The 17,631-nt window shown below is 50.9% G+C and overlaps 1 protein-coding gene across 1 annotated transcript in view; it reads left to right on the forward strand.

Annotated features, from left to right (window-relative positions):
- PITPNM3 (PITPNM family member 3) overlaps positions 1–17,631 on the forward strand; it is a 207,156-nt gene that overhangs the window by 30,355 nt on the left and 159,170 nt on the right.

The raw sequence follows: 17,631 nt of genomic DNA on the forward strand, positions 1-17,631 counted from the left end.
GATAGACGTGGACGGCTTCACGGGCCTCCTGGGAGTCTCGGATTGAGGTCATCCAGGTTAGATTTGGCAGCTGGGGGGCCTCGGCTGCCGGTTAATGATATCGTGGTGTTTGTTAAGCGCTGACCGTGTGCCGAGCACTGTAGTAAGCACTGGGGTAGATGTAAGAACGTCAGGTTGGACGGTCCCTGTCCTTCGTGGCCTCACAGTCTAAGTAGGAGGGAGTACGGGTGTGGATTCCCCTTTTCGCTGATGAGGAGACCGAGGCCCAGAGAAGCAAAGTTACTTGCCCAAGATCACACAGCAGGCAAGAGGTGGAGCTGGGATCAGAACCCGGATCCTTTGACCCCCCGGCCCTGAGCTGTTTTGCTGGGCCGCGCCGCTTTCCACTTGGGTTGAGACTCCTTCCAATCGACTGCTCTTTTTTTAACGGTCTTCGTTAAGTGCTTATCGTGGGCCAAACACTGTTCTGAGCGCTGGAGTAGGTAGAGGTCAATTAGGTCGGACACAGCCCCTGTTCTACATGGGTCTCACCGTCTAAGGAGGAGGAAGAACAGGTTTTTAATCCCCATTTCGCAGTTGAACAAACCGAGGCACAGAGAAGAGAAGTAACTTGCCCCAGGTCACACGGCAGCCAAATCGATTCGTTTATTCAGTCGTATTTGAGTGCTTACTGCAGGCAGAGCACTGTACTGAGCGCTTGCAAAGAACAATAAAGCAATGAAGAGAAACAATCCCTGCCAACAACGATTTGGGATTAAAACCCAGGTCCTCTGACTCCCAGGCCCCTGCTCTTTCCACCATGCCATGGTGCTTCTCTGGACTTTGGCGCTAGCCAGCGGGGGAACTGGCACTTCAGTTATTTTTCCGCAAGATTGTACTCTCCTAAGTGCTTAGTAAAGCCCTTAGCATAGAGTGAGCTCAGAAGCAGCGTTGGCTCAGTGGAAAGAGCCCGGGTTTAGGAGTCAGAGGGCATGGGTTCGAATCCCGGCCCCGCCACCTGTCAGCTGTGTGACTTTGGGCAAGTCACTTCACTTCTCGGTGCCGCAGTGACCTCATCTGTAAAATGGGGATTGAGACTGTGAGCCTCACGTGGGACGACCTGATGACCCTGTATCTCCCCCAGCGCTTAGAACGGTGCTCTGCACGTAGTGAGCGCTTAACAAATACCAACACTGATTAGACTGTGAGCCTGTCAGTGGGCAGGGATTGTCTCTGTCTGTTGCCGAATTGTACATTCCCAGGGCTCAGTACAGTGCTGTGCACATAGTAGGCGCTCAATAAAGCGTGGCTCAGTGGAAAGAACCTGGGCTTCGGAGTCAGAGGTCATGGGTTCGAATCCCGGCTCTGCCACTTGTCCACTCTGTGACCGTGGGCAAGTCACTTCACTTCTCGGTGCCTCAGTTACCTCATCTGAAAATGGGGATTCACTGTGAGCCTCACGTGGGACAACCTGATTACCCTGTGTCTATCCCAGGGCTTAGAACAGTGCTCTGCACATAGTAAGCACTTCACGAGTACCAACGTTATTATTATTATTATTAAATACTATTGAATAAATGAATAAATACCACTGATTGATTGCCCGGGGGGAGTCAAGGGCATTGGCGACCCACCCCTAACCCCACTCACCCGTGACATCACACAGGAAAGCACCAATCCCCAGAAGCCTCACTCTTGGGCCTTCCATCCAACGGTCTTCTTCCTGGAGGTTGTCCACTCCCGCCGGACGAAGGCCACGGTAAGGCCCGTTCTTATCGGTTGGCTTGGGCTTGGCTTTCCAGGTGGCCGGGGGAGGTCCACAGTGACCTCCTCGGGTCACTCAGCGATCCGTCGATCAAACACTGGTATTTATTTGAGGGTCTACTGAGTTCAGAACCCTGAACTGAGCACTCGGGAGAGAGTATGACCTAGCAGTTGGTAGACACAAGGAGCTTAGAGTCTTCCAGCTCCTAGAGTGGAGGATTTGATGGAAACGGCAAGCGGCCGATGCCGAAACCTCGGGCTGCCTTGAAAATGGCAAAGCTTTGGACCGGGCCCGGGTGGAATTCCTCCTGGGCAAGTTGTATTGCAATCTTCTTAACTCCTTGATACAGTCGGTCGGTCTGCCGTATTTATCGAGTGCCTACTGTGTGCAGAGCACTGTACTAAGTGCTCGGGAGAGTACGATCTAATAATGTGGCAGGCACATTCCCCGCGCACAGTGAGATTACAGTGCTCAGCGCACAGAAAGCACTCAAGAATTACCATCGACTGACTAATCGTAGAGGTCCGGGCTTCCCCTTCAGGACCGAGAGGCGGAGATCCTTTTTCAGAGGCCCGGAAGGACGAGAGTGAGTTATGCAACTCTCCCGGAGCCCCTTGATGGGAGGCGAGGGGCCCCTGGGAAGCTTGAGGGCTAAAGGGGAGAGCTGAAGGTCGAATGTGTTTACTCAATACTGTCTACTGAGCGCTTTCTGTGCGCAGAGCGTCGTACTAAGAGCCCGCACTCTCGGCCCCAGTGCGGCAGACCGGATTGTCACGAGACCTATTTTCCCACCTGAGCTACAGGTCCTGAAAAGCTCTCGAAATTCCTGGGCGCGGCTCAAAAGTGGGAAACCTCTAGGTCAACACGACGTGACGCTGGGCGACATTTTGGCAGTTTAGAGGGATCGCCAAGGGACAAGTCTAACGAAAAAGAGTCTTGATCGTTAATTATCTGTCGTATATAATTGCAGAGTCACCAAGGTAGCTGTCGGTCCAGGAGAATCATTTGTGTTTATGGGGGCGCCGGGGATTTAAACTATGGGCAGCGGGATGATTAATAGGCTGGCCGTGTTTCCGAAGCATTGGCATTTTGGTTGAAGTCAGAGGAAAGTTCCCCAACGTTCCTTGTCAGTGATTGTTGCTAACGCCAGTGGTAGGATGTAAGCTCGTTATGGGCGGACAACGTGACTGCTAATTGTGGTATTTGTTAAGCGCTTACTACGTGTCAAGCACTGTACCAGTGCTGGGGTGGATACAGGCAACTCAGATTGGACACAGTCCCTGTCCCATGGGGGGCTCACAGTCTCGATCCCCAATTTACAGCGTATAATTCTGTTAAACCGCACTCTCCCAAGTGCTTAGTACAGTGCTCTGTACATAGTAAGCTCTTAATAAATAGCAGGACTCATGCGGTATGATTAGATGAGTCACAGTCCCTGTCCCACGCAGTATAAAGGGGAGGGAGAATACAATTGAGGCACAGTCAATTCATGGCATTTATCCGGCGCTTACGGTGGGCAGAGCACTGTACTGAGCATTTGGGAGGAAACGCCGTAAAAGAGTTAATAGACATTCATTCATTTAATCGTATTTGTTGAGCACTTTCTGTGTGCAGAGCACTGTACCAAGTACTTGGCAGGTACATTCAGCAACAAATAAGAGGCAATCCCTGCCCACAGGGCGCTCACAGTCTAGGAGGATAATATAAATGGGAGAAGCAGAGTCTCCTAGTGCATAGAGCCCGGGCCTGCGAGTCAGAGGACCTGGGTTCTAATCCCGGCCCTGCCACTTGTTGGTTGCGTGACCTTGGACAAGTCACTGCACTTTTCTGTGCCTCAGTTACCTCATCTGTAAAATGAGGATTAAGACCGTGAGCCCTATGTGGGACATGGCCTGTGTCCAACCTAATGACTGCGGATCTGTCCCAGAGTTGAGAACAGTGTCTGACACACAGTAACCGCTAACCAAATACCCTACAGATATATCAGTGAATGATCTGTAGATATGTGCATAGAAGGGCAGCACGGCGTTATATTGTTATAACGAGTGCTTAGGACAGTGCTCTGCACCAAGTGCTCAGTAATACAACTGACAGCGATTGAAGAGAGCAGACGGGTCACGAAGAGAGAGTTGCTGTAGAGTCTGGAAGCCAATGCCTCGTCCTCTTCTAGCGTGAGGTTACGAGGAATAAACACCTGTGTTTTAGGGGGAGCACCTGCTGAATCCAGGAGACCTGAAGGTGATCTCCACTGGAAACAGCAACCCTCTGGCAGTTTCCTTCTGGGGAACAGGAAAGTTCCAGGCCGCGAGCCCTGGGAGAAAGAGAGCGCTTTGGCTCAGTGCTGGCCCTAAATTGGATCGCAATGTATTGCGTCTTCGTAAAAATGGGCTCAGAGCTAGAACATCCAGCTTTGTAGTCGGGCTGTGACAGCCCCTCACCTTGGGATCCCTCAGTCTGTTATCGGCCCACCCAGGAGACATCAGAGGAGTGCATTTGCAGCAATCAATGAAGGACTTCAAATCGCCAGGCTCTTTTTTTTTTTTTTATAGTTTTAGCATAAAACAGCTGCCTCGAAACCATCCCCCCACCTAGAATGTACACGTTTGGAAACAACTTCCTAAGCACCCAGTGCGAGGCCGATCGACTTATTCTCTCGGCTTCGTGGTAGAATGCCAGGCCAAACCGTCGGTGGTGTTTATCGAGCGCCTACTGCGTGCGCAGCACTGTACTGGACACCGGGGTGAGTTCAGTGAAGCAGAGTTGGTAGACTCGTTCTCTGCCCACAACGAGCTAACAGTCTAAGGGGAGCGTAAACAGTAACGGCGAGGTCCACCGAAGCTGCGTCTCCTTGGACGTTGGAAGTACTGGTATGGGATGGGCCCCTCTTTTCCTCTTCTCCCACTCCCTTCTGCGTCACCCCGACTTGCTCCCTTTATTCATCCCCCCTTCCCACCCCCACCGCACGTGTATCCATATCTGTCATTTATTTATATTAATGTCTGATTCCCCCTCTAGACTCTAAGCTCAGTGTGGGCAGGGAAAGTGTCTGTCTGCATACAGTAAGCGCTCAATGAATACCATCCGCCAACTAGCGAATTTAGTCCAGAGATGAGGCCTAAAGCCCTCTTATCCCCGCTCACTCTTCGTTCTGTGTCCGTCTTATGCACCCTGATCCGTGACCTTTGGGCATTTGGTATTCGCCCCAACCCCACAGCACTTAGCTACCTATCTTTAAATGATTTATTCTACATATTCATATTAATGTCTGTCTCCCCCTCTACAGCAAGCTCATTGTGGGGAGGGAATGTGTCTGCTAATTCTGTTGCATTGCGCTCATCCAAGCGCTCAGTACAGCGCTCTGCACATAGAAAGAGATCAACGAATACAACGGCTTGATTGATCTGCTTCTAGCGTATCTAGTCCGGAGGAGGGAGGACTGAACAGTGACTCCATAACTCTTTGTGATTCTCCCAATTTACGAGAGGATTTTATGAGGCAGTTCTTACCCAGTTTTTCTTCCCATCCACAGGGACTGGTTATAAACTCCTCAAACAAGGACCCCTGACTTTTTATGTGTAATGAATTCCCTCATGTGCCTCAAACTGCGCCTTTTCAATTGTTTCTTCGATTATTTATCTTAATCTCTTGGCAAATATGTCTTGTCTCCTTGGGAGAGTCCGCTCCTTGTGGACAGGGAACTTTTTGTTTCTTTGAATGACGTTTGTTAAGCTCTCGTGTGCTCGGCACTGTGCAAAGCACTGGTGTAGATACAAGCTAATCAGGTTGGAGCCCAGTCCCTGCCCACATCGGGCTCACGGTCTCAATGCCCATTTTCCAGATGAGCGATCTGAGGCCCAGGGCAGCGACGTGACTTGCCCAAGGTTACGTGGCCGACATTGGAACCCAGGTCCTCTGACTCCCAGGTCCCTACTTTGTCCACTAGACCCTACTGCTTCTCTTTTGAATCCTCATTTTATAGATGAGTAAACTGAGGTACGGAAAAGATTGCATTGGCTTGATCAGAATCACAGAGCAGGTAAGGGGTTGAGCTGGAATTAGAGCCCAGGTCCCCCTGATTCCCAGGCCCCGACTCTTTCCACTCAGCACCCATTTCTTCCTTCGTTGACTACGTTTTCCTGCCCTCCTTCCTTCATTATTTCTTTAAAGCCCTCTGATTGTTGACCCAGGACCTGCCCAGGGTCATTTAGTACAATGACTATTCCAATGCTGACCCCTTTCACTCCACCTCGAAATTACCAAAAAAGCCTCCTCTGCTTTTAATTTCCTCATTATCCAAACACTTTACCTCAGCTCTGGCTCCCTCCCATTCCCCATTTCCCTTTCAAGTTCTCTTTCTCCTCTTCCTTATTATTTTCATCTTCTTCCCCCTCTTAACTTTGACCCAGCGCCCGAAGCAATCTCGTTCTTTCTTGTCTTCCCGTCTCAGTCGTCTGGCTCCCTTCCCGAACAGAATTCCTTTTAATTGAACGACCTGGAGCCTTGGCCAGGCCGCGTTCAGTTCCTTTCGGGGGGAGTCTCGTGAATCAGGAAGTTTGATTTCAGAAAAGGATGGGGGCCGATTGACCCCAGGGTCACAGGAGATCCTAAGTCTCTTTTCCAGCTTCACGGAGTTCCAAAATAGTAGCCGGCCTTGAGGATTTCATCCCGAGAAGTGACTGGAGGAGAAACTGAATGTTTGTTTCAGCACCGAGTTCATAGAACCCCATTAATCACGCAAGATTTAAGCAGGGTAAAGGATGTCATTTTTGTGGTGTTTTTTTATTCTTAGCCCTCTGGTGAAGGGTTGCCAACTCTCTGTAGGCGGGGAGAACATAACTCCTGAAAAGTTGTTGGGTTTTTATTTCAGAGAAGGGTTGAGGTAATTGCCAGCCCTCTTGGGCTGCATTACAGAGGCGGAAAACAGTGGCGTCGGGCCTGGGTTGTTGTCTTAGCAACGGGGAGCGTCGAAGGGTGTTGTGCAGTCAGGTTTGGTGGCCTCACGTCCTGCAACTTGCAGAATGTGGGGCTGATAAATGTGTCTCATGTTTTGGGTTGTACAGTGGGATAGATTGGGGGGGGGGGGGGGGTGTGTGTGTGTTCTGAAAGCTACGATTCTTTTCTTCCCGGAGTGGTAATTCTAGATTTTTGAGAATTTCCTAAGAAGTAGCACTCCTGGATCCACCCATCCGGTCTAGTGTACCGTCTCTGATAATGGCACTGTTGGCGAAACCGTGCACTGTTTAGGGGAAGCGGCACGGTGTAGTGGATAGGACGCGGTCATGGGTTGTAATCTCGGCTCCGCCCCTGTCTGCTGAGTGGCCTTGGGTGAGTCACTTCACTTCTCTGTGTCTCACTTACCTCATCTGTAAAATTTCATTCATTCGATCGTATTTATCGAGCGCCTACATGGCGTAGAGCACTGTACTAAGTCCTTGGAAAGTACAGTTCGGCAACATATAGAGACAATCCGTACCCAACAACGGGCTCACGGTCTGTATGGGGGGAGAGAGACAACAAAACAAAACAAGTAGTCAGGCATCAGTAGCATCAATATAAATAAATAGAATTACAGCTATATACACATCATTAATAAAATAAATAGAATAATAAATACGTACATATATACATAAGTGCTTGGGGGTGGGAAGGGAGGTAGAGCAGAGGGAGGGAGTAGGGGCGATGGGGAGGGGAGGAGGAGCGAATGGAGGTTTAGTCTGTGAGCCCTATGCGGGACAGGGACTGTGTCCAACCCAATTTGCTTGTATCCATTCCAGCGCTTAATACAGTGCCCGGCACGTAGTAATCATTATTATTATTATTATTACCCTCCTGGGCACCTATCCTTATGGTTAGGGATGGACTATCTAACATTCTGAGCTTGTCCTTCTACATCCATTCGTTCAGTCAATCATATTTATTGACTGAATGTACTAAGCTCTTGGGAGAGGACAGTCCCTGCCTACAACGAGCTTACAGTCTAGAGGGGGAAACAGACAAATCAATTACAGATATGTACACAAGTGCCGTGGGGCTGGCAGGGGCGATGAAGAAAGGGAGCAAGTCACAGAAGGAAGTGGGAGGAAAGTGGGGCTTAGTCGGGGAAGGCCTCTTGGAGGAGATGTGCCTTCAATAAGGCTTTTGAAGCGGGGGAGAGTCATTGTCGGATTCGAGGAGGGAGGGCGTTCCAGGCCAGATGAGGCCAGTATGGGCCTCATCGATGAACGAGGTGACCCCGAGAGGACATCTTGCCCATTCCCCCGTCTTGGGGTGGATCACCCCGAAACCACTCCAGGCACTGGGGAATCCATCATCCTGCTCTGAAAAATCTTGAATCTGCATTTCAAGTCTAGCCGGAAAGCATATCATGGACAGGGATCGTGTCCACTAATTCTATTATATAATAATCTCTCAAGCACTTAGTGCAGCGCTCTGCACATCGGAAGCACTCAGTAAATACCAGCGATTGGTGATGACTTTGGATTTACACGGCACTCTTTGGTACCATCATTCCATTTGTTTGATCAAATTCCGTGTGGAAAAGTGTTTGGTTTTTGGTTTTTTTTTTAAATCTTCTTCCTTCAAACTTCACTGGATACCCCCTCAGGCTGCCATGTGGGATTTGCTGTGCACCCTGTCCCCTTCCCCTTCTGGTTTTTTAAGTTTCTGTCAGGTGCCCTTTCCTCTTGTCTGAAGGTTCCTAATCTTTTACTCCTTCAGAAGAGAGTCCATGACCTGAGCATCTTGGTTTCCAAAATCACTAACTCCTAAGGGGGCCACTGTGAGGTCATCTTGCCTTTTGTCCATCCCCCTGCCTCTGGCAGGATCACGCCTCAACCACTCGGGCAGAAGAGACCTTCAGAGAAGGGGCTTTCGTTCATTCAATCATATTGATCGAGCGCTTACTGTGTGCAGAGCACTGTACAAAGCGCTTTCACCTCCCCCCTCGGTCGGATCGCTCATCCCTAGCCTCTGACGAGACCCGAGAGCTTCCGAGCAAAGCTAGAAGCCCATCCCAGAATATCACGGGGCAGGGACGAGGTGAGGGAGAAGAGAAAGCAATGATTTCTTGAAGAAGCTTACTGCTCCCAGAAAGTTGGTACCTATGTAGAATCGATCAGTCACATTATTTACTGAGTGCCTACTTTGTGCCGAGCACTCTGCTAAACGCTTGGGAGACTACGATACAATTTTCTTTCAGGAAGGTTGGGATCGCGTCTTACATCGGTCCCCGCATCTGTGCGTCAATTGTAAGATGAACCAGAGCACCTCCTAGGAAGCCAATCGCAACCCCGAATGTTGTGTCGACACAGAAAAATGCCTCTGAACCCATCTGAATTCTATGTCTCTGTGTCCGTGTCCTCATCTGTAAAATGGGGATTCGATGCCTCTTCTCGCCCCGCCTTACACCGTGAGGCCCATATAGGACAGGGACAATGTCCGCTCTGATTGCATTGTATCCATTCCAGCGCTTAGCACAGTGCACGGTATGTGGAGAGCGTTTACAGATACCGTTATTATCATTACTCGTCCCAGCCTTTAGTTCTGAGTCTGGAAGCAACCACTCTGGCTTCATCAGACTTGGCATTTCTGCTCGTGATAAGACTTTTCCTGGGGCCCGTGGCAAGGAGGGTTGGGAGGGAACGGAAGCTTGAGGTGATTTTTTTTTTCCTTTTAAATGATCTCCTCCTCTTCTGCGTGTGGCAGGACAGAAATAGCACGGCCTTTGAAAGTCCAGGGCAGCCTGGATTCCCAAACTAAAAGCTTGTGGATAAAGAGCCATATTGGGTCAAGCCATCCCGTGTGTTCCGAGAGCCCTTTGGCTCGCCACCCAATTTGGAGAGAGTGGGCTGGGTCTGCCCTGGGTCATCACGCCCCGTTAAGATGGCCCCGTGGTTTTATTGATTTAAGGTCTCACGTGCACGGCTAACCTCCTCCTCGGTCCTCTTTTGTACGGGTTTATATGCATATCTGCTATATACGTTTTTAATATATTTTAATTCGGATAAACAGCCGCTTATTTGTTTTGACTCCTCCTTTGGCAAATATCTATCTCCCCGTTCGAGTGTCAACTCCTTGTGAGCAGTGAATGAGTCACTTCTCTGTTCTGGACTTCCCAGGAACTTAGAATAAGATCACTGAGTCTGTTCATTGTTCTCTCGTGCTCTCCCAAGTGCTTAGGGCGGTGCTCCGCACACAGTAAGCACTCGATAAATATGATGGAATGAATGAATGGGTGCCCAGTAGATACATTTGGACAACTACTAGCTAGCACGACTTTAATTTATAGGTACGGTTTCTTCATAATAATAATAATGATGGTATTTCTTAAGCGCTTACTGTGCGTCAAGCACTGTTCTAAGTGCTGGGGGAGCTACGAACTAATCGGGTTGGGCACAGTCCCTGTCCGACATGGACATCCCAGTCTTAATCCCCACTTTACAGATGAGGTAACTGAGGGAGGTGAAGCGACTCGCCCAGGGTGACACCCCGAGAACGTGGCGGAGGTCCCTCTGACTCCCGGGCCCATGCTTTATCCACTAGGCGACTCTGCTTCTCTAGGTTATGAGGACCCACCTCCGCCCCCGCCAACTGACTCGTGTCTGGTTCCTGTGCGCTTGGGCCCCAGTGGCTGCATGATGAATTCCAAAGCCTAGCGCTCTCCTCTTCTTCATCCTGCTCGGGTCGGTGATGCCGGTGTCGAAATTCCTTCATGTGGAACACTCCGGTGCTAATGACAGCACTAGGCCGCCTCAGGGTTCCGAGGGGTTACCGGATTCCACACGTCAAAATGCACTTAAAGCGCTCTGGCTGTTTAATAAGGAACCAGAGCGTGGTTACGGAAACCTAATTACAGCTCCCGTCCTAGCTTTTACTCCCGGGAACTGTACTTTCAGAAACCTTTGAGGCCAAGATTCTTGCTTGTGGCTCTGCTTTCTTGGTCTAGGTGTCTCCGTTTCTACACACCCATGCCACAGAATGGGGAGCAACTGGGAATTAGGATCTTCTGACTTCTGTTGCTTGTAGTACAGGAACTGTTCCTTGGAATCATAATAATAAATAATATGAAGGGCCTAGGTGGTAGGCTCAAGTTCATCAGATTGGGCACAGACTCTGTTCCTCACTCAGTTGCCCATCTAAGCGGATCTGCCTAGCTGATAGAGCACGGGCCTGGGAGTCGGAAGGTCATGGGTCCTAATCCCAGCTCCGCCACCTGTTCGCCTTGTGAGAACTTGGGCCAGTCACTTCACTTCTTTGTGCCTCAGCTGACTTCGTCTGTAAAATGGGGATTAAGGCTGTGAGCCCCGTGTGGGCCAGGGACTGTGTCCGATCCGACAGGCTAGTATTTCCACCGGCGCTTAGTGCAGCGTCTGGCACCTAGCTTAACAAATAGCGTAACTATTATTCTTATCGAGAACCGGTGCCATTTTACAGACCGGGAGGCTGAGGCCCAGAGAGGTCTTTCTGAAAGTCACCCAGCAGGCCAGTGGCAGAAATGGGACCAGATCTGAGTCTCCTGACTCTCAACTCTGGGCTATTTCTACTAGGCCTTGCTGCCTTCCTTTAATGCTAAAAATATCAGTAAGTCAGTGGTATTTATCGAGCGCTTACCGTGTGCAGAGCACCGTATTAAACACGTGGGAGAGTTCGTTACAACAGATTCGGTAGACGTGTTCCCTGTCCACAAGGAATATACAGTCTAGAGGGGGAGACAGACATTAAAATAAAATACGGATACGGACATAAGTGTTGGGCTGAGTGGATTAATAGTAATAATAGTTACGGTATTAAGCGCTTACTATGTACCAGGCACTGTTCTAAGCACGGGGATGCAAACGAGCAAACCGGGTTGGGCAAAACCCCAGTGAAAGGGCAATGCAGAATGGAGAGGGAGTGGGGAAAATGAGGGCTTAGTCGGGGAAGATCTTTTGGGGGAGAGGTGATTTTAAGAGGGCTTTGAAGGCGGGCAGCGTGATCTGTCAGATACGCGGTCGGGGGGAATTCCAGGCCAGAGGCAGGACGTGGGTGAGGGGTCGGCAGTGAGAGAGATGAGATCGAGGTAAAGCGAGTAGGTGGGCGTTAGAGAAGCGAACGTGCTGGAGAGTAGAAAGTCCTCAGACCCCCGGGTCCGGGCTCTTTCCACTAGACCGCAGAGGCTCCAGACACCCTGGGCTTCGTACCGCGGGACGGGACCCTCACGTCTCGGCGGAGTTAGGAGAGCCAGTCAAGTAGGAGCCCGCCCTTGTGCTTCCCATTAACAAAGCGTGTGAAACCGAGAGATACACCATGGCGGAACTCCAGGCAATTTGGAGGCAGACTGTTCCCTTCGGAGAGAATTGATATCTCCCACTCCAGACTCCCTGGGAAATTTAGTACAGTGACAAGAGCATGCAAGGTCAGAAAGTTGGAATCGCGGTATGGGGACAGGTTTATCCCCCGTCGGGTTATAAATGGACGCAAGTGACAGACCGTAGAAGTCTCTGCCACCCGAAGAGAAATGTTTGAGAGGAGCTCCGGGAAACCCGGTGTGGAGCGCTGGTTTCGGCGGGTCCTTTGTCCTAAGAATAACGATGGTATCTGTTAAGCGCTTACTCAGTTTTAAACACTGGGGTAATTGGGTTGGACAAGTCCCTGTCCCCCATGGGGCTCACGGTCTTAATCCCCCTTTTGCAGATGAGGTGACTGAGGCACAGAGAAGTATAGTGACTTGCCCAAGGTCACCCAGCAGACAAGTGGCGGAGCCGGGTTTAGAATCAGGTCCCACTGCCTCCCGTGCCCGGGCTCCATCCACTAGGCCACACTGCTTCTCACCGGTTTGTTTGGACCCCGAACGGCAGGGTGGGAGGTTTAGCCCCCATTAGCGTGAAAGCTCCTTTGTGGGCGGGAAATGGGTCTTGTGATTCTGTGGAACCCTTGTGTTTGATATTGTGATCACTCGGTGAATACCACTGATTAAGTGATTTGAGCTTGTTATGGGCAGGGGTCATGGCTGCTAATTCTGTTGTACCGTACCCTCCCGAACAATAATAACTATGGCATTTAAGCGCTTAGAACGGTGCTCGGCCCATAGTAAGCACTTAACAAGTACCGTTATTAAATCCCACAAATACCGTTATTAAATTAAGCACTTACTATGTCCCGGCCACTGTTCTAAGTGCTGGGATAGATACAAGGTAATCAGGTTGGACACAGTCCCCGTCCCACGTGGGGCTCACGGTCTCAATCCCCATTTTAAAGATGAGGTAACTGAGGCACAGAGAAGCGAAGTGACTTGCCCAAGGTCACATAACAGACAAGTGGTGGAGCTGGGATTAGAACTCACGACCTCTGACTCCCAAGCCCGAGCTCTTTACCACTAGGCCACGCTGCTTCTCTAAGCATTTAGTGCAGTTCTCTGCTCATAGTAAGCGCTCAATGAATGCCATTGATTGATTGATTAGAATGTAAGCTCTTCGTGGACAGGGATTGCGTCTCCTGCTTTGGGAGACCTTCCCCAGTCAGTGATAATATGATGATAATTATTAAGCACTCAATGAGAACTGTATTTAAGCTCTTACTCTGTGCCAGGCACTGTACCAAGCACCGAGAGAGATAGAAGGTAATTGGGTTGGAGGCAGCCCCTTTCCTACACAGGGTTCGGGCTCACAGTCTTAATCCCCATTTGACTGATGAGGTAACCGAGGCACAGAGACGTGAAGCGGGTTGCCCGAGATCACAGAGCAGACAAGTGGCGGAGCCAGGATTAGAACCCAGGTCCTTTCGACTCCCAGCTCCGTGCTCTACCCATTGAGCCACGCTGCTTCTCAGCACTCAACTGCTAAGATTCTTGCGGGCAGGGATCATGTCTACCGACTCCGTTATACCGTAGTCTCTCCGGCGCCCAGTACAGTGTCGTGTGCACGGTCAGCCCACAACAAATACAATAGATAAAATGGACCCTCTACTGGTCCCCTGGAACTTATTTCTGTTGAGCGGTGGAGTCCTGCCTAGAGCTTATTTCTTACAGGAGTACATGACCTGGACTGAGCGTATGCAAAAAATGGGCTCACTGTCTAGCACCGAGGGGTTGCGTTAATTCACCTCTGTGCGCGTCAAAAGCTTGCGCGGCATTAGCTCTCGTCGCCGTTTTCAACGGTGCACTGTGAAATGTTTCTTCTTCATTTTCCCTTTGATGCTAGACGGAAGAAAGGGGCAAAGGAGAATACCACTGGTTTCGTCAGCCGGAAAACCAGAAGATTCTTCTAAGTGACGGAGCTTGAGCCCCGAAGCCCGTAATGGACACGTTGACCGGCAGACTCTGATTAAAATAAGCCAACTGGATGGCTTCGCAATTGGATTTTCTTTGTTACTACTCTTCGGGCTTTGTCCGAACCGGGAAGCAGGAACGGTTCTCAACCCACTAGGGAGTAGTGAGCTTCCAGCCGGCTGTCCGTTCAGCGATTGTTGCCCGTGTCCGCTTGTTCTCTCTTAACTCCCTCCGGTCTGGAGAGAGGGGAGAATCTCGGGGGCTGCCCATCCCTTATCAATCAGTCGTATTATCGATCTTCTACTGTGTGCGGAGCACTGGACTGAGCTACTGGGAGAGTACGATGCGACGGAGTTGGTAGACACGTTCCCCGTCCGCCACGAATTTACAGTCTACCGGGGCTTCATATCCAGTTTGCTACTCTCCTTGAGTCCTAGGATCGATCAATCAATCGGTCGTACTTACTGAGCACTTAATGCGTGCAGAACACCGTACTAAGTGCTTGGGAGAGTACGGCGTAATAGAATCGGTAGACACGGTCCCCGTCCACAGCGAGCTTACGGTCCGGGGGGGCTGGTTTTCAACTCCCGCGGCCTCTTCCGCCCCGGAAGTCTTCCTTTCCTGCCCGGGGTAGACTGGACATCAGGGAGGAAATCCAGCCCGAGCTACGGAACCGTTGGTTACGCCGGGCCTCTCCTGAGGTGAAAGTTGCAGAAAATGACTCGGGCTTTTTATTTTCGCACCTGGTAACAGCTGGACTGGGGTGTTACAGATGGAATCCAGAGGCTCCCATTTGCTCTTAGCCACAACTGGAGCGTGAGGAAACTAGTAGAGATGAGTTCCGATCCCCTCCGAGCCGGCAGCCTGGCAGAGAGGCTGCCGAAACAACCGGGTGCGAGTGCCGTAGTACGGTAAACTTCTTTTAATTCAGGACATTCTTTATGCCTTGAAAACCCCTCCCGGGTCCTGCCTGAGATTTCTCTCTTTGCACTGGGAAGCAGCGTGGCTCAGTGGAAAGAGCCTGGGCTTCGGAGTCAGAGGTCATGAGTTGGACTCCCGGCCCTGCCACTCGTCAGCTGTGTGACCGTGGGCGGGTCACCTCACTTCTCTGGGCCTCAGTTACCTCATCTGTCCAATGGGGATCAACTGTGAGCCTCACGTGGGACGCCCCGATGACCCCGTATCTCCCCCAGCGCTTAGAACGGTGCTCGGCACATCGTAAGCGCTTAACAAATACCAACGTCATTATTATTATTATTCCTGAGGTGGTGCAATAAGAGAAATTAGAGGGCCTGTCGGGTGAGTTTATAGGAAGCTTTCTGCTGCCCAGGTCCAGCAAGGACGGCAGAGTTTCCAGGGGTAGCTTGCCTGGACAGAGAGGAAACAGCGCGGAGCAAAACCTCTCTAATATTCCATAATAGGGACTATCTGATTCTTTGATCTTCTCTCTCTGCCCTTTTGATCTTTGATGTACCTTCAAGGCAAACTGGATGGATGGTAGTACTCGATAATCTTCTCTACCAGGGGCAAAGACCACTCCTCGCTTTGTAGGGAAAGCTGACTCAAGACCCTCCAGCTAGATTGTAAGCCCTCTGAAGGCAGGGATCGCCCCCGTCTATCAATACTCTGTTGTCGTAAATAGGATGGTGATAACGATGGTATCTGTTAAGCCGCTCATTGTGTGTTAAACCCTGTTCTAAGCGGCGGGAAGGTGCAAGATAATCAGGTCAGAGGGTCCTTGGCCCACATGGGATTCCCAGTCTAGAGCGGAGAACGATTACACTATCTCGAGCGCTTAGTACGGTGCTCTGCCCACAGTAAGAGCGCAAAAAACATCGCCTCGGTTGGATCATTCATGCCGTGTGACGGTGTTGAGAAATTGAACGTGCCGAATCGACGAGACCGGAACTCGGGAACATTCGACTTTTCAATGATAAATAATAATGATGGTATTTGTTAAGCGCTTACTGAGCGCCAAGCGCCGTCCTAAGCGCCGGACACTGACCGTCAGACTCTGAGATAGATTCTTGGGAGGCTTCAAATGAGTTAGAAGACACTCTCCCTGACCACCAGCCTTGAGTCAGGAAAGTTGGACGATGAGTTCACTCTCCTTGGGATTTCAAAGCCCTTGTTTTGGGGACCATTTCCGGACAAGATGCCTCCTAGGTGACTTTGAAAGCTCGTGTGTGTACGTGCCTGTGTTTGTGTGTCTGGGTCGCTTCTCATCTTCCTAGCAATCTCAGTTCTATTTTTAGGTAAAACAGAAATCACGGCATGTCAGTTTGATTGATTAAATTGTCTTCGGGATGTGGGAGAAGTCAAACGAGTCGCCGTGATCGAGCGGGAACGTCTACGTAGAGCTTGATTAATGGAGCCGTCCGCTGTCGCGGCGCGAGCGGTTCACGTTGGGGTTGAACAGAGGTGGAGACGGGACCCGCGTAGCCCACCCGGACCACCCTCCCCTTGGTGTCACCCGAGAGGAAAGCACCTGTTCCCTCCCCAGGAGCGACAGGTTGGGGAGGTCCCAGCCTGTCCAGATTCACAATGCCCCGCTGGCTCTTGGGACCCGGCCTGTTATCAGAGAAAGGGGCGGGCGTCTTTTGCTTCCAGATACCGCTCGTCAGGCGGAGAGTCCATCACTCCGTCCCGCCAACCCCGGGGCCTACGCTCAGGGGGTCGGGAGCTGGAGCTTTGACGCGGACCAGCTTGGAAGGCATCGGGATGGGGGTCTTCACAGTGATGATAATTATGGTATTTGTTAAGCGCTTACTACGTACCAAGCACTGTTCCAAGAGCTGGGGTAGATGCAACATAATCAGGTTGGGCTCAGTCCCTGTCCCACATGGAGCCCGCAGTCTTCGTCTCCATTTTATAGGTGAGGTAACCGAGGGGCAGAGAAGTGAAGTGACTTGCGTAAGGCGTTGTGGCTAGAGCACGGGCCTGGGAGCGAGAAGGTCAAGGGTTCTAATCCTGGCTCTGACATTTGTCTGCCGTGTGACTTTGGGCAAGACATTTCACTTCCTTGGGCCTCAGTTACCTCATCCGTAAAGTGGGCATCAAGACCGAGAGCCCCATGCGGGACGGGGACCGCATCCAACCGGATTAGCTTGTATCCATCCCAGAGCTTAGTACAATGCCTGGCACATAGTAAGCGCTTAACAAACACCACAATCATCATTATTATGTGGGGGAGCAAGGATCAGCACCCGCGTCCTCTGACTTCCAAGCCTGGGCCCTTTCCACTGGGCCACGCTGCTTCCTCCGTCTCTGACATGGGGAAGAGGTTACGGTATTGCTTCAGCGTAAAGTGGGACGGTGAAGAAGACACCAAGAGGCCTGAATAATTGTTGAGGAATCTCGTCGTTTTTCGAGACGGGGTAGGAAGAGGCCCTGCCCACGGGACGGAGGCATGGGGCCACTCTCCCTCACTCCCTTTCTCTGACTCCATCTCCTGTTCCCGTACGGGAGCTTGAAGCGGCATGGCCTAGTGGAAAGAGTCTCGACTTGGGAGTCAGAGGACCTGGGTTCTAATCCCAGCTCCCCCACTTGTCTGCGGTGTGACCTTGGGCGAGTCACTTCACTTCCCCATGCTTCGGTTCCCTCGTCTGGAAAATAGGATTAAGACTGCGAGCCCGATGTGGGG

The sequence above is a fragment of the Ornithorhynchus anatinus genome, chromosome 17 (genome assembly GCF_004115215.2).
Source record: "Ornithorhynchus anatinus isolate Pmale09 chromosome 17, mOrnAna1.pri.v4, whole genome shotgun sequence".
Classification (NCBI taxonomy): Eukaryota; Metazoa; Chordata; class Mammalia; order Monotremata; family Ornithorhynchidae; genus Ornithorhynchus; species Ornithorhynchus anatinus.